The following is a 23,568-nucleotide window of genomic DNA, read 5'->3' as shown; positions in this document are numbered from 1 at the left end:
AACTTATTCCTCACATAGAGGCTTCAGCTTGCTCATTTGACAGTTATTACTAAGTCAATAGAGTCTTAGGGACATTGTGCAGAGACCAAGAATATAAGACAAAACCCATGAAATCACTGGGCATGAATGACTATGTGACAGCTAAGTTGGTTTGTCAACTTGACTGGTTTTCCTCCCAGGGAACTGGTGGAGTGTCCTTTTTCTTGTGTCTGGGTGGATCTTGGAGGTGTGACCCAAGGTCTATGTCTGGTCCCTCAGCCATTTCTTGCTGGTACTGTTCCCTTGCTCTGATTCCTGTCTACCACAAATTAAGCAGCTTTGCTCCACCAAGCTCTCCTATGAGTTTCTGTCTTGAAACCAGAAAACCATGGACGGAATCCCCTTTAAATATGAGCCAAATTGAGCTTTTCCTCCTGTAAGTTGTGTCAGGCATTGTGTCAAGTAATGAGAAAACAGACTAATATAGGGTATAAAACAGAGGGTTTCTATGAAAGGTACTCCACTAAATATTGAATAATTATAAACTCATTCCTTATGATAACAAAAATGGGCCTTTATTCCTAGATCTTTATTCATACTTGCTGGGTCATGTTGTGTTGGGGAGCTGCTGTTTTCTTTTTTTTTTTTTTTGACCTTGTTTTTGAATTCTGAAGATTGAATCTAGGGCCTGGCACATGTGAAGCAGGTGCTCTATCACTGAATCACATCCCTAGCCCTTTGCTGTTTTGTTTCCAAATTCCAGACATGCTGTTTGTTGTGAGAAACTACAGAACTATATTTCTTATAAATGATAAAGGCAAGTTTCCAAAAGCCACCTGGAACACATCTGTCGTCAAAATGCTGGTTTGTTAACTTGCTGCAGCGAGTGAAGTCAAACAATATGGGAAAATATGCAAGTCCACATTGCCAGGTAGAGTGTACTTCTCATTATGGCTGGGAGTATGCTTTCAGTTTTGATGACAGTTGAAGCCAGGATGTCAATTCTTGACTACGTGATGTCAGAAAATGGAGGCAGTAAGGTGATGATATAGCTTAGTATTTTTTTGTAAAAGTCAGGAGGAACAAAGTGGATTTTGAGTTGCCACCAATTAATAGTTATGTTAACTGCAATACAAAAATTGCATTTTGTTCTGTTGTCCATTTTTAGATATAATTCTAGAGGTTGTGTTTTTGTCTTGCTCCATTTTAGTCATGGAGTGATCTACTCTGTGAGTAGTGATGTGCTCTGAAATGTTTTGAATTCATCCAAGAGCACCACAAATGAGCTTTAGGTTGTCATGAGCTGTCAGCTGTCATGTGAATTTTCCCCTCTCACAACCAGTCATAAGATGCTTTGTTTATTTTTTCTCATTCTTATTTTTCTCTTTAGATTGAATAATTTGTTAGAATGTCTTTTGTGAGAAAGTTCATGTAGAGCTCACAGTTGAGAAGGACTCACCCCTCACACCCTTGAAAACCAGCTTCAATGACTTACTGCACTGTTTACTTGGCTAGGACTGCCTGGAAACATAGTGTTAGTGGGTAGGGGATAAAATATAAATTTAATACTAATAAAATTTAAATATATATAAGTTTATCATTCTAAAATATAGGACCATAAAATTCACATATATTTATGAATATAAGGTGGAATTAAGTTAAACATGTGATTTATACATGTGTGCATATCACAGATACTTGTATATAGCAAATAAAATAAAAATAAATTACCTGACAGATTTGGATGTTGCAAAAAGACAACTGGAAAATTTGAAATTCCGTTCCTTCATTGTCAAGGACTTTATGAATTTATGTGGATAAATTAAGACAATAACTCCACACTCCCTTTTTCCTTTAATATACTACATGATGAGAGTTTCATAATAGCACTCATATGGAAGGAAGTTTTGCTAGGAAATAATTTCACTTCAAAAATTGAATTAATTAGTTATACCTTTTTATTTTTAAAATTAAATTTATTGTTAATTGAAATATATATCCACAACAATTATACTTATTTATGGGGTAACATTTGATTCTTCATTACATATGCACATATGTTTAAATCAGATGAAACATGTCTATCCCCTTAAACATTTATCATTTCTTTATAGGAACAATATTCAAAATACTTTCTAGATTTTATAAATCTACAGTTTATGTTTGTTCTTTCTTGTCACAGTATTGTGCAGTCACATTAGTGTCACCTTGCTATTCTTTTGTACCCACTTATCAACATGTTCCCAACCTTTCCTCTTGTACTTTATGTAGCCTCTGGTAACCTCATTCTACTGTGAAGTTCCATGGATTCAATATCTGTGTCTGACTTATTTGTGTTAACATAACGATCTTCATTTCCATCCATGTTGTCACAGATTATAGGATTTAAATGATTTTTAATAATTTTATGGCCAAATAGGATTCCACTGTGTATATGTACTGCAGGTGAATGTCTATCAAATGAATGAATGAAGAAAATACCACACTTTACTTGTAAGAAGAATAGAAAATATGATTTTATTTGTTGTAATTCAATGTATTTATAAGAACAACTTCTATAAGTATATCTTAATTTGTTCATTTAAGAAATATTTATTAAACACTTGTTCTGTATGAGGCACTGTGTGAGGCCTTGAAGACACAACAGCAATAATAGAACTACCCTTATCTTTATAATGTATGCTTTCAAGGAGGAGAATAAAGGTTTTCTTCATTAATCCTACAAAATATTTTATTTTATTTTATTTTATGATTAACCTGTTAGGAACTAGACCAAATATTTTTTTTACTGAAGATGACTCCGTTGTGAATTCCTGAGTTGAACAAATTGAAAACTAATGATCTGCCTTCTGAAATTCATAATTAAGTAGTAACATTAGATATTTTGTCAATTTTGGAATTTTAAACACTAAAATAAAGTAAGTGATCTATAAGTTGGAAAGTAAACCTTAAAACCTATTATGGATCTTCAGAGTTATAAACAGTACATTAAAATTTTCCTCAGAACCAGGTGTACTTATGTGTGCCTGCAAGTCTAGCACCCTAGGAGGGTGAGGCATGAGGGTCCCAAGCTCCAGACCAGGCTTGGCAACTTAGTGATTTATCTAGATCCTGATCAATATCAAAAATCAATAATTCCTGAGGATGTAGCTCAGTGTGGAAGGTGTGGGTTCATTCTCCAGTACCACACACACACACACACACACACACACAGAGACACACACACACACATTGTTATTATGAACAAATCAAGAGAGACTATGTAAAGGTGCAAATTTCCAATGATGAATGTCATTATATCGTAGACCTAAAATGTACCAATGATTAGAATGAATAATCGATAATGTAAAATAGGAAGAAAAGGTCCAAAGGGGTAGGGGTAGTGGGAGGGGCAGGGGAAAGGAAAGAAGGGAAAGGAAAAATGATGAGAAATGTAACAAATGGAAATAAAGTCTTTGTAAATAAGGAAGAGTGGAGAGGATGAAGGGAGGGCTAGGAATGGGGAAAAATAAGAACCAAGATGCATCATGTAAAGGTACAGTTCCCAGTGAGAAATGTAATTGTGTTGTATACCTAAAATGTACCAATAAAATAATTTAAGTAAAAAAAAAGTCAAAAGGTTTGAAAACTGGTTGATATCCTTATAAATAATACACATTTATTTGAATCTAAAGCTAAAGTAATAATTAACTGTCTCTCAGTTGTTATCATTTAACACCCTGGCTTTATTTTCTGTATACATATCTGCAATGCCTAATGTAATTTTTGAAATATGAGAATAAGATTACTGATGGCTTCTGAATACTTTGATGTAAAAATATTTTCCTACTAAATATAAATATAAAGTTTAGAAAGTGAACACTGATATTGTAATGTTATATAACACACAAATCTTATTTGTACTTCATCAGTTGTCTCAAGAATGCCCTTGTATTAAAAGCAAATGTAAAATCAGGCCCAGAATCCAATCCAACCCAACCCAGGGTGACATATTATATTGAATGTGTTTATTTCTCTCTGGCACTCCTCCTCAATTAATTTGTCTTCACAACTGACATTTTTGATGAGTAAAGATTAGTTCATATGTAGACTGTTCTTGATGTCCTCTGATGCTTCCTCAGGATTAGAGATTCTGTGTCCATTTTCTATACATCATACCAGGAAACATGATCACAGTGTGTGTGTTCCATTATTGAGCATAAATTTGTTCAATTGGACAGGTTTCTGTATTGTAATATTACTTTCTTACTTATTGCAATGTGTACATTTTTACAGCAAAGTAATTTGAGAGTACATAAATATTCTGTTCTCAACAGTATTTGTCATTATTATTAACACATTGATGATTGATCCTCTAATGAAGTACGTAATGAAACATAATGATCTTTCTAATATCATAATTTCTTCTTCATGTATCATCTTTTGTTCTTAATTAATTGTTTAATTACTTACTTATGAAGAAATGAAGTGATTAGACTATAAATATAGAATACAAAGTTCTTAGAATGCAATTGGAAAATCTGTTAGTGAGAGAATAAATCAATTGAATAATTTATTATCAATTATTTAATTCAATCATATTGTGTATATATGAATTCATTTGTATTTTATAAATGGATTTAAAACATTAATATTAATATGTACTTTATAATGAAATTCTCCCACATCTGATTCTTGGATACTCATCCATTCTGTGAAGATAAACAATTGGTTCTCCACGTCTGTGAGTTTTGCATCTATGGATTCAATGAAGCATGAATTGAACATATTTGAGAAAACAATTTTATCTGTGTCAAACCTGTACAGACTTTGTTTTTAGCCATTATTTTCTAAAGATATATAACAAGTACTTGGATACTATTTAAATAGTATTAGTTATAAGTAATTTAGAGGTGATTTAAACTATACAGGAATGAGCATAGGCTATGTAGAAATACTATGCTATTTTATATAAGGGACTTGAACATCTATAGATTTTGGTATCTGTGTGAGGTATGTATTCCTGATCCACTCTCTCACAAATATTGGGAAATGGCTTAACTTATTTTCTGCTTTTCATTATGCTGGAACTTTGTGGACGTGGTGGTTATGCTAGGCCAGAAGTTTGAAAATAACAGCCCTGGAAACAGCTGGTGAGGGGATACTCGAAAAGACAAGATGTGATTTTTTCCTTTGTTTCTTAATCATTATATATAAATAAACTCCACAAAAGTTGTGGTTTTTTAGACTTTAGCTCAAGAGAACATTACATCCTCTGATTTTTCTAATAAGGCTCAGAACCTGTACAAAATCCAGACCATGGGTGAGGGGTTGGAAAAACCTCAAGTTTTCAAAATAAAATAAGTAAAAAACATCTACCTAGGAAGTAAACAGGGACCTAGTGAGACAACACAGCCCATTTTCCTTGGAAAAGAACAATGAACTCAGAGGAAGAAAAGGATATTCCTTGAAAGACCCAGTTAATCCTGTAACTGTAACCTGAGACCTTATTGTGTGTGGCTGGCTGCCTTCTTGTTGACCTTCATGGTTGAAAGTATGTTCTCTGACTCAACCTCATGAAAATCTATCATTTTGCAGTAAACTCTACCCATACTCTATATGACAGTCTATATGTGTTGTGTGAAATATTTCTTCAAAAATACAAAGAAGCAAGGTATAGCGCAAGTGTTTCTCATTGTGTCATAACCCAGCTTCCTGGTAACAGTAAGAAATGTAGAGAATGGCTTGTAAAATATGAGTTTAGTAACTGAGCATGTAATTTCATGTTACAATTAAGTTAACTAATTTGTCTACTCTTTAATCCAATACTTGATAGGGCTTTTCAAAAATTATTTTAGGTAATACACAGAAAGATCCAAACATTGTAAACTCTCAGAACATAACTATGGGGAAGAAAATTCAAAATGGTAACTTAAAAAATGTATCTGTTGAATTAATTTGCGTTTTTTGAAAATTTAGACATTTACAAGTTTAAATGATATTTTTAATATGACTAGTGAATTGAACTGAATACATTGAAATAGTTTATTTTGAGATTCTTAGGTAGTTAAGTAAATGAACTAAATACATTGAAATATTTATTTTGAGAGTCTTAGGGACTTAAATAAATGATAACTTAGTTACTTTCTGATTTGCTTAAAATGTGTTATGAAATGTAAGAAAATAAAGATGTGTTTAAGAAGTATTTCTCAAAATGTAGGTTAGATTGTAAATCAGTATTGACAACCTGTCTTAGTCTCTACCTACAGTTAAGGAACTTCCAAAGTAGTTCAAGATTTTAGTTCCTATAGTTTTGGCCAAAACCTCATTTTAGAGCTGTGTTGGGAAGTTGAAAAAAATGTTTCATTCTGATCAGGTGCTAAATTTGACACAGGAGCTGACACAAAGGAGAACAAAAATGTTTTAAATGGTGCAGATTCCACTAACAGCCAATTTGCTCACTTCTTTGTAAATTAAATGGATCCTAGTGCATGGTAGACAAAGTCATGCTTTATCAAGTGTCTACTAAGTGTAGGACAATATTGGTTTGTTTGGCTATCTGATGTTCCTCAAAATACATAGCCTATACTTTAAGTAATTAATTATTTAATAATTATTGAAAATGAGATAGTCTGCCAAAAACACCACAGAAATCAATTTAGCTATTTCAAATTCTTTAAACAAATAGTTTATATATAGTAACAAATTTTAAATATTGAAAACTGTGAAATTCTGAGAATTTACGTGATTCAATTATCTAAATATTGTTATTCTTTTGCTCAAGTTATTGCAAAAGTATCCTGTTTATAGGTTCTTTTTATTTTGCTATGGAAAATATTTCATTTTTTCATTAGAAAAAAGAAACAACAGAGTGAAGAGGCAACCCACAGAATGGAAAAAATTTTTTTTCCCAGCTATTCATCAGAAGACTAACATCTACAACATATAAAGAACTCAAAAAAATTAGATCTCCCCAATAAAAGACCCAGTCGTTAAATGGACAACTGAAATGAATAGATATGTCTTAGAAAGAGAAGTACAAATGGTCAATAAGTACATGAAAAAAATGTTCAACATCTCTGACCATTAGAGAAATGCAAATTAAATCAAATCTTTTTCTGGCACACTGTTTGAGGCAGGGCAGTGAGTGGGACTGAGAGGCCCAGGTGACTCAGCCACGGTCCCTGTGTGGACTCTGGGGACTGCGGGACCCTTAGCGAGGACACCAGGACACCCCGGAACCTGGACATGGAACCAGTGACCTATAAGGATGTGGCTATGAACTTCACCCTACAAGAGTGGGCTCTGCTGGATTCTTCCCAAAAGCAGCTCTACAGAGATGTAATGCGGGAAACCCTCAGGAATCTGGCTGCAGTAGGTGTCATCTTCATATGTTATGGAGGAAGAGAGAAAAGTATCTTTCTGGGTGGCATGGCTGGTTGTGGTGGCACTGACCCAGGCAGCAAGAAGTGGGAGCAGAAGCAGGTGCAGATCAAGACCTTGGAGGAGAAAACAAGTCAAGGATGGCAAGCAGAGGTCTCTCTCAAACTCACCTCTTAGTGTTGGATTCTCAGAGTACAGTGGATCAGTATGGTGCCACATGTCCTTGGGCACTCAGCTATCAAGCTCAGAAGCACACTACAAATCTCATGTTCATAGGCATGTTTAGCACCTGGCATCAATATTTCCAATATTAATATGCTCAACATTATCAGGCATTAGTTGTGTATATGATATTCTCACTAAATAAGAAAAATAACTGAATTTTAGATATAAAAAAAAATTGAGAAATGCACCTTGTGGTCCATGACTGTAATCACAGCACTGTGGGTTTGAGGCCAGCCTGGGCTAGTGATAAAATAAAATAAAATTTATTAAAAAAATCAAGCCCAGACTGGACAAATTAGCAACTTAGCAAGACTCTGTCTCAAAATTTAAAAAAATAATAATAATAAAAAAAGAGGGCTGGGGATGCGGCCCAGTGTGAAAGCCCAGGGTTCCAACCCTTTTTATAGGTTCTTATTGTGAAAATTTCCTATATATATAGACTCATATTTGTACTGAAAAAAAACATTCTAATATTTGTGTGATGAACTAATAAAGGACATTTTGGAATCTCAATTAGGCATATCGTTTTACAGATAGACTAGTTATTTTACTGCCTGTTAAGTAACTAAATCTAGCTCAATGATTACATTATTATTCACAGAATAAGATGACTACTTTACTGGTAAAACTCTTAGTACAAATGCAATTTCCCTTTGTCATATGAAGTATGTAATACAAATGAAATACAGAAACCTCACTGTATGAGAAAATTCAGTGTCTGTGGTCTAGGCATTTTTGTTACTCACAAGCAATTATATTATTTAACAGAAGTTAATAATTAATAAGTTAGCATTGGGACAGAGATGTGTAATTTTTTCTCTGTGAAAGCCAATTAAATTATTCTTTTTGCAGTTTTGTTTCATATGTAAATGTTTCAAATATTCACAGAAATAATAAGATTCATCCCAGATGGTAGACACCTTCAGGAAATCTGTGGCATTTATAAAATTTGAAATTTAAAGTAAACTCAGTCTTCAAAATTCCAGATGTCCACAAAAGAGTATAATTTGCTATAACATTCTCATGGGAAAATTAGTAACTTAGTCTCCTGAATAAAATATCAGAAACAAGTATCATTAGAATCAGTAAAATGTCACCTTGTAAACAAACCAACTCAGTTAAACTGACAACATTTTTGTCTTCAAAATAAACTTTTGCTATGCCAACTACTGAAAATTTGTTTTTATGAATGTGTCAAATAAACCAGATACTCAGAATTTCCAAATTTCCACATTTTGTTCTGAATTTCTGTATATAACCCAACATATTTTGAAATTTTGAGGAATTACAAAATTTCCTTTCTCTTGAATAAAGCTTCAGTCCTTCTTCACTATTTTAGAAAAAGAATTCTTCTTACAGTATAATCATTCTTAGTCAATCAAATAACCAGTCAGGCAGGCAGTCTCTTATGGGAGCAGTAGCCAGAAAGTTATATACTGCCAAATATATTTCCATATCATCGTTGTTTCAGGGGATAGATAAAAATGATATTACATAATTATTGTGCATCTGTATGAATAAAGCTTGCATATAAGAGAAAACAAAAGATAAATTTGTATGTATGTACATCTATGAGGCTTCAAATGTGATAGAAACCAATGTGACTGGAGTAATGAAAGTGGGAAGTAATGGAAATGCCTCAAAGTTCTCGAATAGATTTTAGGATATACATAAAGTAAGGAAAAGAGACCCTAATTACCGTGCTTTGATCTTGAACTCAGTATTTATGAAATAATCCCCCAAATTAATTTTTAAGAAGACTAAAAATATGATAGGGAAATCTGTCATTAGCAATCTTGTGGCATTGGTTGATAAATTTATGATGAATGTGCATATCCCACCAAAGTATTATTATAAATAAATAATCTTAAAAATTTAAAAGTAATTGAATTATTTATCCTTTTGATGAAAAAAATGTTGAAGGGTCCTACTCTACATCAGATAATCTTCTGAGTCCTAGGAATAGAAGAGTGAGAAAACCTTTGACTTCATAGAGCTTGCAGTTTGATAATTTGAGAAGGAAACTCATAAAACAAATAAGAGATTAATACATTGGATGGTGAACAGTGGTATAAAGTAATATATAGAATGGAAAGAATATGGTAAATGTGGGAGGGTTAGTGCAATTTTATGCTACTTGGGAAGAATAGCTTCATTGAATATATGGGATTTTGAGCAAATAGCTGGAGGAGGCATGAGAATGAGTTAGAAAATTTAAGAGGTAACCAGTGAAGACACAGCAAGGGAGAGAAACAGTTGAGTGCAGAGGCTGAGATGCAGTCACCTGTCTGTACTATCAGAGGAGCAGTAAGGAGTCCATTGAGGACAGAAGTGGAAGAGTGAGACAATGAGGACGAGGTGAAGAGGGAGTAATAAGTTGTAGAGGTTTTTACCTGCGTTCAATGAAGTGAAAAGGCACTGCAATACTATGAGGAAAGGCATGACATTGTCATATCTAATTCACAATGAAGGACTTGATTCATTTTGCAAATAGAACTTTGGAGAAAAAGATTTGGATAGCAAAGAACTGGGACCAGAAAATTAGTCATGAGGCTTTTGCAATAACCAAGTATATGGAAAATGATGTCTTAAAAATTGTGTCAGTGAATTTAATAAGAAATCACATTCTAAGGTTTAATATTTGCTGATAGAATTCATGACATTGAGCAGAAAGAGAAGTGGCTATCAGATTTTCTGGTTAAGCAACTGGCCAAACAGAGTTGGTGTTTCTTGAAGTAGGAAGAAATCAATATAATATGGAAAGATGATTATGAGTTTCTTTTTGGACATGTTAAATGATGGGGATCAGAGGGTTTCCCACTTAGGGAATTATTATTTACAGACTTTAAAAATCCATTTACAAATGCAAGTATTGTTTAAAAAATAAATACTTAAGAATCGACAGATACCTTTTTGTGCAGGGAGGTGAAACAGGGTCCTGCTGTGTAGTTCAGGTTGGCCTTGAATTGACTATGAAGTCCAGGCTGGCCTTGAGCTCACACCAATCCTCCTGCCTCAACCTCCCAAATGCCGGGATTACAGGCATATGGCACCATGCTCAGTCAATAGGTACTTTCTTTTTATTTTTAATTAATTGAGTATATCGGTACAATTTAGATATACATAGTGATCACATTCATCATTAGGAATTTGTGCCTGTACCTGACTTATCTTGATTCTTCTTTTTTTCCCATTCCCTCCTCCTCTTATTACCTCTTCCCCTCCATATTTACAAAAAATTGTTTCCATTTTTCCTTCTTTTTTCTTTCCTTCCTTTCCCCCTCCCCTCTCCCTTGAAACAAAGTGTGCAACACCCACAATTTAATGGAGACTATTATTTTTCTCATGGTTTAATTATCAGTTGGCTGGCTTCTAGGCAGCAAAGCATGGTGGAAGGGTCTACCAGAGGAAAGCTGCTTACATCATAAAGGCCAGGAAGCAGAGAGGGAAGGGAAGAGCTGAGGAGGGAGGTACTTTTACCCTTCTATGTCATGCTCCCAATTATCTGCTTCTGACCAGGCTCCACCTCCTAATAGCAAGTCAGCCCATGGTCCACTCCTCTTGCAAACACCTGTCCATGAGCACATGAGGCCTACTGCGTCTATACAGTCTCAGTATAACTATGAAAAATATATTTACCTTGATTCTTAACTAAGTATCATTATCAATGGAAATTAGCCAAAGACTTTCCATTAATATAAGATAAATAGAAATGCACACATTATTTGCAATACAGTCTATGATACTTAGGAAGGTATCAGTGAATGTAAGTTTGAAAAAAATTAACTAAACCCAGGAACTGGCAAAAGAGGGCTGAGGACTTAGCTCAGTTGTTCTGTGGGCTGCCTCGCAAGCACAAGGTCCCAAGTTTGATCCCTGGTACCAAAAAAAAAAAAAAAAAAAAAAAAAAGAAAGAAATGATAAAAGAAATATAAAATCTATTCTTATTAGCCAAAGATATGATTACATCCCAGAAAATCATACTTATTTAATTTAAGAAACAATAAAAAATTCAGTTACAACAGCAGGAATTTACCTAAATCAATAGGCTATGTAGTAATAACTTGTATTTGTAGAAAAATAAATAATAACTAGATAGAAGATATAATGGTATAGAAAACTACATTTGCAATGGCAACACACAAGATAAAATACCCAGATCTAAACTTAACAGGAAATGTGAAAAATCTGGAGGAGGAATCTATAAAATGCTCCTCTGTGCAGCAATCTTGAGGCAATGGAGATATCCATTGCTCCATGGTAGGAAAACAACATTATAAAGATATTAAATCTTTTTATTATTATATATAAAATTCATAAAATCTGTTTAAAATAAAAGTAGGGTAGTTTTGGACTTAATACTAAACTTATATGAATGAGCAAGCATAGGATGACATCTAAACACAAATTGTAAGAGATTTAAAATGGCAATGGGTTTGGAGTAGGGGGAATTGTGCCTTATGAGATATTAATACATTATAATTTGATTATTTTTATTAGGATGAGATGAATATTTCTAATCTTATTAACCAATTGTATGTTTCTTCTGTAAGTCTGTCACATTTCTTTATTGTCTTGAGAATTTTTTCTATTCATATATTCAAGCTTTATATATTACATTAACATTTATGTGTCAATTTGTTCCAATCTGTTGTTGGAGTTCTTATATTACTGATGTAATATCTACTAATTTTTTTCCATTGCTTTGATATTTTAAAAGGTTTTCTTAATCAATATTACATAATCACCCATATTATTCTAGTGTTGTATGTCATAGTTTTGTCTTCTACTCCAATCCACCTAGAATTTATTTTGAAATATTATAGAACAAATAGTTATGGAGATATATTTTAATTAGCAATTTTTTTCAGTTGGATGTATTAAACTTGTTATCAATTCATTGATTTTGCTTACCTTTGATTAATGCCAAAAACAACCATCAGAACTGAAACAGCAACTAACTATAAAGTATGTGATCATACACACATACACATGAAAAGTAAAAATATTTGGATAATGGTATAATGTTAAAAGTAAAATGGTCTTTGTGTCAGTCCTCAGATGGTCATTGTTATGGTTTGGGTATAGTTGAGTGTATGCCTCCAGAGTTCATGTATTGGTGGGTTTGTCTTTAGCGTGGTGATGAGAGATGGTGAGAAGTTAAGCAGACTGTTATTTGTGGGAAGTGGTCTGATAATTGCCAGAGCTAACCTCAAGGGAAATGCTTAAGTTCTGAGAACTGGAGCCAATGCTGAATTCTGCTTTCACTTCTTATTTTGTGATGTGATCTCTTGCTCCATCACATGTTCCCACCATGATACAATAGACCATGATCTGACACAGTCAAGAAGGCTCTTGCCAGACCCACACCTGTTCTGGCACCTTGACCTTGAATCTTCTGAAGTTTGAGGAAAATGAATTTATGTATAAATTTACCCAACTTCAGAGTTTCATTATAGCAACAAAAATGAACAAATACTTTGGTGTGCATTTCCAGTGATTCTTAACATGATTTTACTGTAAATGTTGTTCTTCCATTAGCTAGGATCTGTGTTTGATTCACATCGTCTTTTCATTTGACTTGATGATGGATAAAAGTGGTAAAAAAATTGCTTCTGTAAAATTTGATACAATTTGAAACTGCCCTAACATTCATGGGTATAGATATAGGACTGGCTGCCTTATTAATTGTCCAATCTCAACTCTAATATTTCTGGCTGGAGGCCATTATAAAGCTCCTTGTACTTTTGTATAACATAATTCAATCCTTGTAAAGAGCTATCAAAGTTCAGACAAGGCAGAGTTATAAAGAGATTATGAATACAAAATATCTAATTATCTACAATGAGAAATTGTTCAGAATTAGCCATCCTGCTAGTACTGACAGAAGTCACATTATGAATAAGTCATATTTTTTCACATCTTGGCCCCATTGTTCCATTGTGGCTTTGGGTCCTCTAACAGTCCTTTTTTAAAATACCAAAGCCTTTAGAGTTTATTCTCACAAATGCATGATATCCCAGCCATGCCTCCAAACATGGCTCTACTTCTCTGCTGTTATGCTTTCTCCTGACACTTCATTAGCTCTCCTGGGAACTGGCAGAACAGTCCTTTAATGATCAAACCTCTAACTCTATGCCTTTACTATTTATGACCTTTACTTTGCTAATTTTTGTTAAATTTATCACAAAGAGTATTAAGTGAAAATCATAGGAGTAATAAGTTCTTTCTCCTCTCCTTCTTACTACACAATAATGAAGGAACTGTAGGGATGTGCTATTTGTGCAGCAGATTCTTCCTTCTAAATCAGAGCTGAGTTTCCTCTAAATTGACAATGGAATTAAGTACTATTACTCCCTTGAGTTCTTCCATATACTTGGAGCAGTATAGCAGCCTCAGTTAGAAATGTTTCCAAAATTTTATATTCCAGCCCTTTCTGTCTTCATTAATATCAGTTATATTTCATGAGGCTTAAGATCTATGAAAAAGTGCTTAGTAGTCAAGCATCAGAATATATATAGCTGAGTGTGAAAATCATTAATGGAAAACCAATGAAAAGAGAAACTCCTCCTCAAAGGACATAGACTATCACATAGCACAGACTATGCACAAGCTATGAGATGATTATATATCAGTCAGCCACTCTTTTCCCTAAAACTCTTAATGCATATATCCAGTCAACAAGACAAATAAAGTGATAAAATGCATGGGCCAAAACAATCATTATTGGAGATGTTCAAGAATCTTCATAGATGATGGTTAAAGAAACAATAATTCAAATGTTTTTCTGGATGAGAACTCATCTCAATGTCAGAGCATCAAGATATATAAATGTGACACAATGGTACTTACTAAAGGTCAAAGCATTTAATACATATGTAATTTTAAAAACACCATTTGGTAATGTTTACTTTATGGCTCTCTTGTCCCATGGAACAAATAGGCATATCTAGTGGTTTTTTTTGGGGGGGGGTTGGTATGGGGGATCGAAATCTGGTCCTTGTGCTTGGGGGGCAGGCGGTGGCACCACTCAGCCCAATCCCTGACACTGGTCTTTTTTTTTTTTTTTTTTTTTTGAGATTGAACTCGTAGCATACAGCTAGAGTGTTAGACTTAGATGCATTACTCTCATATAGGGACTAAAGCTTTGATATTCAGAATAGTTCTTTATACTTGATTCTTTTTTCTCTTGGAATCATTTGTTTCCTAGAAAATTTGGTCTCTCTCCTAAAGGAAAAAATCAGAAGTTATCAAACAAGAGGAAATCCCTGTTATATACAATGATATAATTATGTGTTGCAAAATTAGTTTTATAAAATTTAAAGTTAATTTCATAAAATTATAAAATGTTTTTATAAAAATATAAAATTAATTTTATAAAGCTAATTTAAAGACATAGTATCAAAAGCTCTAGTTTTGAAGAAAACAGATGTAATATATGTTTTGGTAAATCATGATTTTTAAAATGTTCTGCATTTCAATCCTTTTATTCCATTGCTACTTACAGTTTATGATTATGAGAAAGATGTCTAAAAATAAAGTGACCATAAGTTTCATTTTGTTTTCCTGTTTTACATACAATGTCCTAATCTAATTTTTAAGAGCAATACTTTTCACATCCCAAAGTGTCCCACTCTGAATTAGCATTCATGAGGAATCAAAGAATAATTAAAAATCATCTAAATTTATTATATATGTCTTTTAAAGCTTTTACAGAGATAAAAGAATTAACACAAGCATGATTATTTTGGGTTTCAATCCAAACCATCCCCTATAAACCTCATGGATTTGGAAGGTGTTTTGGGTCATGGGTGTTATGGCTTATATTTAGGAGCCCCCACCCCAAGCCTCATGAGCTCAGAAGTGGGGCTTTTGAAAGTGACTGGATCATGGGTATATGATATTGGATTAGCCCATTGATTGCTTTAGCATAGTTCTGGGTATGGATGATGGACTTACTGAAGAGGCAAGACCCACCCTGGATGTGGTCCGCACCAACCAATAGGCTTGCAGCCTGGATAGAACAAAAGGAAAGAAAGAAGTCCCACTGCCTGCAGTAGGACATAACATGAACTGTTTCTCCTCTTCCATGCCACCCTAACTTGGAGCCCACTGACTATGGAATAAAACTTGGAATTAAATTATACTTTTCTTCCTTTAATTAATGGATGTTGGGTATTTTGTATGAATAATGAGATAGTAAGAAAATGGGAGTGCTATACTCATCAGTGGATTAGTCAATTGATGAGTTCAGAAGCTAATTGTGTTGTTATTAGGTGGTACAGGGGAGGCTGTTTGGATGTGGGTCACTGGGGGTATACTGGAAGGGTGTGTCTCCTTTCCTGATTGCTCCCTTCTTTCTCTGATACTTGGTCATCATGCTATAAACAATTGTTTTCTGCCCAGCCCCTTAAGCCATGCCATTTCTTTCTTGAAGCTAATCAATCATAAACTGAGATTGTGAGCCAATGCACTTTTCCTTCTTTAAATTGTGGATATCAGGTATTTTATCCCAACAATGAGGAAAGTGACTAAGACAGACTTTTGTATGACAGAAGTGAGGTTATTGTTTTGATTATACCTATGTGGTTCCAAAGCCTTTCCACATGCCTAGAGGGAGGAATTTGAAGATGCCACATAGAGAATCTGTAGAAAGCTGCAGGCCGAGTAAATAAAAATTCATGGAAGTTTCTAGTCAGAGCTCAAAAGACCAAAAGCTCAAAAGAATGCTGATAGAAATATGTAAAGGCCAAGCTTGGAAGGTTTCACTTGGGAACAAGAACTCCAGTGGCAATTAGACTGGAGGCCATATGTGTTACCCTATGGCAGAAAATTTATCTGCATTTTGCAAATGTTCTGAGACTTTTACAGAAACTGAGATTCAGAATGGTGGACTGATTAATCTGGTGGAGAAAAATTTAAAAGGAGCTGAAGTTCAGGCTGTTGCCTGGGTATCTATGGGTATTTTCAAGCAGATTTACAGTGAAAATCAGTAGTAAAAGCTTTGTTTGAAAAATTTTAGTTTCACCAGAAAGGAAAGACTTATAAAGCTGAGCCAAAGGAAGATATGGTTGTGGAAAAGATTAGCATTACAAAAAAGCCAAGTTCTTTATATCAGGACAATAGGAAAGATGCTTTGAGTGCATCTCATGAATTAACAAGCTTCTGTATTTTGAGGGCAAGAAAGCAAAGCTATAAAAGTTTAATATGAGAAGATAGTCCCTTGGCCCCCTGCTCTAGAAGATCATCATGGAAAACTGGTTTCCCAGGATTTGTTTTATAGTACTCAACCATCCAGGCACTTAGAGACTTCTGCAGCCATGATCCAAAGGGATCTGGCTACTACTCAGGCTGTCAGCAGACCTTGGTGTCTTCCACATGATGCTGGTTTTCAGAAATGCAGAATGCTAAAGTTTGAGGTCATGGAGGCTTCTACCCAGATATCACAATGGAAATTTTAGGCAGTGTGACCCTGAGAGGAAAGTGCATGAAGCTGAGAGTGTGAAACTGAAAGTAGAGTGAAGAAACTGGGAAGTTGGAGACAACTTGGGTTGTCAGCTGAGGAAAGCTCCAAGCAGTCAGTAGAGCTACCCCAATTAAGAGGCTCCAAGAGATGTACTGGTAATGGCATAGAGGCAGGGATCCTCAAGATTTTTGGAGTGCCCATCTCACCACAACCTGTTCCAGGGGCTGGATATGGAACTACAGGATTTAACGTTTGTCATGCTAGGTTTTGATCTTGCTTTTTAACCAATTCATTTTTGTCATCATTATACAGTATATCCTTTTTGGAATGGAAAATTTTACCTTGTGCCATTGTATATTTGAAATATTTAACTTTCTTTCTGATTTACACATAAGATTGCGGTTTGTCTTGAGTCTCAATGCAGACGTTGGACATGGGCTTTTCAGCACTGCTAAAACTTTTAAGTTGTTGACACCTTTTCGAGGTGGAATAAATACATATTACATCATGAGATGGACATGACTCATTTGGGGGCTAAGAGTAGAATGTTATAATTCAGATAAAAATGTCCCTCCAAAACCTCATATGTATGGAAGGTGATTAGATCCTGCGAGGACTATAGGAATCAGTGGATTCATCACTGATGACATCATTAGAAAAGTGTGCTGTTAGGAGGTGAGGCCTCCTTGGATGTGAGTTATTGATGATGTGAGCTGGAAAGATAAATTTTCTTCTCTGATTTTCAATCTTTTTTCTCAGCTCTGTAGCTGCTATCATATGACCAGCTGTCATCTACACAATCCCTCCCACTATGCTGTTTCATCCTTAGAGTCAGCAACCAACGACTGAGGCTGAAGATAAAATTGTACTCCTTTAAATTGTGGGTGTTAGATATTTTGTCCAAAAAACAGAAAAGTAACTAGGACAATAATGAAAAGAAAGGCTATCATGAGATTAAACCAAAACAATTTTTACTTTTAGGTATGAGAAACAAATTCATTGATGTTAAAAATCCAATTGAATGGTCATTTCGCAGATTAAAAACAGCTGAGGGGAGAACTAGAATAGTGAGTAATATATTTGGGAAATTAATTCAAGTTGTAGTAGATACATACAAATGCATATGAACATAAGTTTATTAAGCATGTATTGGAGCCTCAGAAAGACTGTAGGGAAAGTACAGAAACTAGAAGAAAATCAATATTTCAAAAAATTTGAATTGTTTTGAACTAAAGAAAAATATAAATGCTCTGAATAGCAAAGCATGTTCAAAGGAGAAATAAGTACACTCAAAATAGATATAAAACTGAAGTGGCTATACATTAAAATCAGAGAGTAAAGCATAAATTAGCCTGACCCCCCAAAATGGGTTAACATTGTAATAATCACAAAGAAAAAGACTTTTCCAATGACTGAAATACAATGGAATGCAATCTTCTGAGAGCAGATACAAAATTATGACCAACTTATAATTCTAAATCTATCAAACCCTAAACACAGTAATCAGGAAACAAAATAACATTTTTAAAAAGACTTACAAAATTTGGGTTTGTAGATTCTTACAGAAAATAAATACATAATGATATGCTTCAGTAAGAAGAGAGATATGCCTTTGAAAAAGGATTAAACTGCAAGAAAGAATGGAAACCAAAGATCCTGATGAACATCTATCCAAAAGTAAGTATGGAGTATAAAAAAATGGATAATTATGTACAATACATTAGAAGATTTTTAATTGTTGTTATTTAGTGTCTTAATTTTCCCAAAATAGACCTGTTTAAAACATACACTATATGATCAAAAGCTCTAGTGAATGTTTAAATATATACATGTATATATGACACACTGCCATTAATCCTCTTAAAAATATTCCCTTTGCCTTCAATTACCCTTATCCCATCATTAATTTTATTTTTTATTTCTTTTTTTACAATGTGGGAAAAAAATTTTATTTCCATTTTTTTCCATTTCTCATCATTTTTCCTTTCTCTTCTTTCCTTCCCCCTGCCCCTCCCACTTCCCCTACCCCTTTGGACCTTTTCTTCCTATTTTGCATTATCGATTATTCATTCTAATCATTGGTACATTTTAGGTATACAATATAATGACATTCATCATTGGAAATTTGCACCTTTACATAATCTTTCTTGGTTCTTATTTTTCACCCATGCCCAGCCCTCCCTTCAACACCTCCATTCCTCCCTATTTACAAAGATTTTGTTCCTATTTTTCAATTTTTTCATATTAATCCCACTCCCTTCTATCCTTTCCCCTAGCCCTCGCACTTCCATGTCCTTTGCCCCTTTTCTTCCTATTTCACAATACTTATTATACATTTTTGTCCTTATTTACACTTTCAGTTTCTCACACCAGAGAAACTATTCAGTATTTATACATGTGTGTCCTATTTATTTCACTTAAGAGTATCTCCTCAATGTGCATCCACTTAGCTATAAATGTCTCTAATTTCTCATTTTTTATGGCTCAGTAGTACTCCATTTTATTAAAAAAACACATTTTCTTTATCCAGTCTCCATTTGATGGGCATTTGTGCTGTTTACAAGTTTTAGCTATCACAAACTGTGCAGCCATGAACATGGGCCCACATATATCACTGTGGTATGATTCTTTTAATTCTTTGGGGAAGATCCACAGCACGGGAACAATGAGGTCAAATGGGACTTACAATCCTAGCTCTTTGAGGTATCTCCATACTGATTTCCACAGTGGTTGCACCAGTCTACACTCCCACCAGCAGTGGAGCAGGGTTCCTCCTTCCCCAAAGCCCAGCCAGCAATTGTTATTGGTTGATTTCATGATAGCAGCCATTCTTTCTGGAGTGAGGTAGATTCTCAGCATTGTTTTCATTTGCATCTCTCAAATGACCAGTGATGTTGAACATCTTTTCATGTATTTATTTGCTATTTCTACTTCTTTGTCTGAGAAATGTCTGTTCATTTCAGATGCCCATTTTTGGATTGGGTCTTTAAATTTGGGATATCTGATCTTTTTAAGTTCTTTATGGATTTGAGATAGTAGACCTTTGTCTGAGGAAGAGCAGGTGAAGATTTTTCCCACATTGTGTGTGGTCTCTTCACACTGCTGGTTTTTTCTCTTGCTGTGCAGAAGCCTTTTAGTAAGAAGAGATCCCACTTGTTGATTGTTTGTGCTAGTTCACAGGCAACTGAAGTTTTGTTCATAAAAATCTTTTCCTATACTGATGTCTTCAAGAGTTCTACCTGACCTCTGTTCCAACTGGTTCAGAGTTTCTATTTTAATATTTAGATCGTTAATCCATTTTGATTTTAGTTTAGTGCATGGTGAGAGATATAGGTCTAGTTTTAATCTTTGGCAAGTTGAAGCACAATTTTTCCAGCACCATTTATTAAAGTGGCTATCTTTCCTCCAGTGAGGGTGTTTAGCTCCTTTATTGAAGATGAGATGGCTGAGTGTGTCTGGCGTTGTTTCTGCATCTTCTAATCTGTTCCACTGGTCCTCAGGCCAGTTTCTTTGCCAGTACCATGCTGTTTTTATCACAGTAGCTTTGTAGTAGAGTTGCAGGTTGGGGATTGTGATACCCCCTGCCATGTCTCTCTTACCTAGAACTGCTTTTGATATTCTGGGTCTCTTCTTGTTCCAAGTGAATTTATGGATTGTTTTCTCAAGGTCAATGAAGTATGCTGCTGGGATCTCAATAGAAATTGCATTAATTTATATAGCAGTTTTGGAAGTATGGCCATTTTCACTCTATTAATCCTTCCTACCCAGGAGCAGGGGATGTCTGTCCATTTTCTGATATCATCTTCAATCTCTCTTTTCAGAGTGCTATAGTTTTCAGAGAAGAGGTCTTTGATTTCTTTTGTTATGTTGATTCCTAAGTATTTCAGTTTTTTGGATGCTATTGTGAAAGGAATTATTTGCCCTATCTCTCTCTCAGTGAGTCTGTCATTGGTGTAGAGGAAAGCTATTGATTTTTATGTGTTGACCTTGTAACCAGCTACTTGACTGAATTTGGTTATTAAGTCTAGAAGACTTTTAGTGGAGTTCTTGGGGTCTTCTATATAGAGTATCATGTCATCTGCAAATAATGACAATTTGACTTCTTCATTTCCTATCTTTATTCCTTTTATTTCTTTCTCTTGTCTAATTGCTGTGGCTAATGTTTCCAAAGCTATATTGAACAAGAGTGGTGATAGTGGACATCCTTGTCTGGTTCCTGATTTTAGTGTGAAGGATTTCAGATATTGAGCATTTAGTATGATATTGACTGTTGGATTTTCATAGATGGCTTTTATCAGTTTGAGGTAGAGACCATCTATTCCAATTTTTTGTAGGGTTTTTATCATAAATGCATGTTGAATTGTGTCAAAAGTATTTTCGGTGTCTATGGAGATAATCATATGGTTTTTATCCTTGGCTCTATTGACATAGTGTATTACATTGATTGATTTGCATATTTTGAACCATCCCTGCATCCCTGGGATGAATCTCACTTGATCAGGATGTATGATCTTCTTGATGATCTTCTGCATTCTGTTTGCCAGTATCTTATTAAGGATTGTTGCATCTATGTTCATTAGTGAGATTGTCCTATAGTTCTCCTTTTCGGTTGGGTCTTTCTCTGCTTTGGGGATAAAAGTGATGCTTGCTTCCAGGAATGAATTTGGGAGTATTGTTTCCCTTTCAACTTCATTGAAGAGTTTCAACATTAGTGACAGCAGTTCCTCTCTAAATGTCTTATAGAGTTCAGCAGTGAAGCCATCAGGGCCCAGGGTTTTCTTAGTTGACAAGTTTTTAATTATATTTTCAACTTCATTGGTTGATATTGGGTTGTTCAGAACTTTTAGGTCTTCTTCGTTCCACTTTGGTAATTCATATGTATCTAGGAATCTATCCATTTCTTCTGTGTTGTCCTTCTTGTTGGCGTATAGGTTCTGGAAGTAGGTATTGATGTTCCTCTGGAATTCTGCTGGGTCTGTTGTAGTTTCACCCTTTTCATTCCTAATTGCATGGATGTGGGCCTTTTCTTTCCTTTTTCTGATAAGGTTGGCTAAGGGTTTGTCAATTTTGTTGATTCTTTCAAAGAACCAACTATTAGCTTCATTGATGTTTTGTATCATTCTCTTAGTCTCCATTGCATTGATTTCTCCTCTGATCTTTATTATTTCCTCCCTTGTATGAGCTCTGGGATTGTCCTGCTCTTCTTTTTCTAGAAGCTTGAGGTGCAGCATCAGGTTGTTTAATTGGGCTTGTTCTGTTTTCCTAATATGCGTATTCACTGCTATGAATTTCCCTCAGAAGACTGCTTTCATTGGGTCCCATAGATTCTGATATGTTTTATTGTCATTGTCATTTAATTGAAGGAACTGTCTGATTTCTTCTTTAATTTTCTCTGTGACCCATTGGTTATCCAGAAGTGTGTTGTTCAATTTCCACATGTTTATGAAATGTTTTGAGTTTCTTTTGCTATGGATCTCCAATTTCATTGCACTATGGTCTGATAATATACAGGGGATAACTCAATTCCTTTGCACTTACTTAAACATGTTCTATGTGTGAGTATGTGGTCTATTTTGGAGAATGACCCATGTGCAGCTGAGAAGAATATCTGTTCTGATTTTGTGGGGTTGAAGACTCTGTAAACATCTGTTAAGTCCATTTGTTCCAGAGTTTGATTGAATTCTAGTATTTAATTATTTATTTTTTGTCAAATTGATGTATCTATTTGTGACAGTGGGGTGTTGAGGTCTCCCACTACAATTGTGTTAGTGCATACATGTCTTTTCATGTCCATTACTATTTCTTTTATATAGTTGGGTGCACTAGTGTTTGGTGCATAGATATTTATGTTTGTCATCTTTTCCTCTCGGATTCTTCCCTTTACAAGGATGTAGTGTCCTTCTTCATCTCTCTTAATCAGTGTTGGTTTGAAATCTACTTGATCTGCAAAGAGGATAGCTTCTCCTGGTTTTTTTCAGGTTCCTGTTGCATGGAGTATTGTTTTCCACCCTTTAACTTTCAGTCTATGAGTTTCCTTTTGAATTAACTATGTTTCTTGTATGCAGCATATTGTTGGATTTTGCTTCTTGACCCATTCTCCCAGTCTATTTCTTTTGATTGGTGTATTGAGACCATTAATGTTGATGGTTATAACTGAAATGTACTGTCTTGTCATTTCTATGACTTTTTCTTTTTGTTGGGTCCTCCCTGTTTATATTTAATTTCTTGTCATGCCAGATGGGTTCATTCTGCTTTGCTTCCTGGGGCTGTGATCCTCAATGTCTGTTCCTAGGATATTGTGTAAAATTCTTTGGAGTGCTGGTTTGGTATTCACGATGTTCTTAAGGTGCTCTTTGTCATGAAAGTATCTTATTTCTCCATCAATTTTGAAAGATAATTTTGCAGGGTGCATCAATCTGGGTTGGAGGCTGTTTTCTTTTAGTGCTTGGAATATGTCACTAAAAGCTCTTCTTGCCTTGATGTTTTGTGTTGAGAAGTCTGCTGTGATTCTGATGGGCTTTCCTTTGTATGTGATT

General features: G+C 34.6%; 1 protein-coding gene across 9 annotated transcripts in view; it reads right to left on the bottom strand.

The window, feature by feature from the left end:
- The window catches only part of Sgcz (sarcoglycan zeta), a 994,036-nt gene that overhangs the window by 209,546 nt on the left and 760,922 nt on the right, over positions 1-23,568 (bottom strand). The window lies entirely within an intron of this gene.

Source organism: Heterocephalus glaber, unplaced genomic scaffold (assembly GCF_053883595.1).
Source record: "Heterocephalus glaber isolate CG9 unplaced genomic scaffold, H.glaber_assembly_v1.0 deba00001461, whole genome shotgun sequence".
Lineage (NCBI taxonomy): Eukaryota > Metazoa > Chordata > Mammalia > Rodentia > Bathyergidae > Heterocephalus > Heterocephalus glaber.
The sequence above is the reverse complement of the archived record's forward strand: the minus strand, read 5'-3'. Positions and strand labels throughout refer to the sequence as shown.